This window comes from Arachis ipaensis, chromosome B04 (assembly GCF_000816755.2).
Source record: "Arachis ipaensis cultivar K30076 chromosome B04, Araip1.1, whole genome shotgun sequence".
Lineage (NCBI taxonomy): Eukaryota > Viridiplantae > Streptophyta > Magnoliopsida > Fabales > Fabaceae > Arachis > Arachis ipaensis.
In genome coordinates this window covers 126789731-126790778 of record NC_029788.2, presented here as the reverse complement: position 1 = coordinate 126790778, position 1048 = coordinate 126789731, and positions in this window count along the sequence as shown.

Sequence of the window (1048 nt, the reverse complement as noted above, 5' to 3'; positions counted from 1 at the left end):
ATCCTAATTAAAAAAATATAAAATAAAAAAAAAGAAAAAAATGGGTTAAAATGCTGGGGAACAGGGGAAGGGAACCATGCTGGGGTGTTTTCAGGGAAGAAGTGTAAAATTTGTAAAATTAATAAATAATTAGTTAATAAATTAATTATTATTTAAAGAAATTAAAAACTTAAATTTTATAATTTAATAAAGTAGAAAAAATTAAAATATGAATTTCGACACTAATTTTAAAAAAATTGAGCCAAAATTAAGCCGAACAGACCGAACCAAACCCATAATGAACCCAAGACCCAACCCAACATTGATTTAATGAAGGGCACATCTCCTCTTCCTCCTATTTAACACACACACACACGCTGGGCAAGGGCAGAAGACACCACCCTCACTCCTAAATTTCAATTCCTTATAACTTTTGATTCGGAGCTCCAATTGACGAATCATTTGCGGCCACGCAATCACAGCGTCGAGCTCTACAAAGTCCAATACTCAATTAGGTAAGAGAGTCACTTTTCAGTTTCAATTTCTTCCTTCCCTAATTTCGAAAATCCTATAAATTGAGTGTTGAGATTTTGTTGGTTTTGATGTTTAGGATCAAACTAACTTAGTGGGTGTGCTGGATTTTGGCTCAATTCTTCTGTTGGTAAGGTGAGGAACGTCTAATCCTTGTTAAGTTATCTAATTAGTGAACTCTATGATAATTTTAGTGTTATTTTGTGAAATTAGTTTGGATTGTGTATTTTGGAAACAAATTGGTGGGGTTGGAGACTTGGTATGGTGTGACTGTGGAAGCTTGGGTATTGTGGAACGGTGACAAATTATGACGTTCCGGGTTTTACGAGAAATCGGTCAAGGTATGATTTTGGTGTCTTGTATATAATATATAATGTCTTGTAAAAACATAGGCTAGACAACCTAGGATAAGTTGAATTATGAGATTAAATGAATATGATAAACGAGGCATGATTGTGGTTAATTGATGATGAGTATGTCTATGTTTTCTCTCTGGTTATAAGGATGACAGGACACCTATTCCCTCTAATGGTGACAG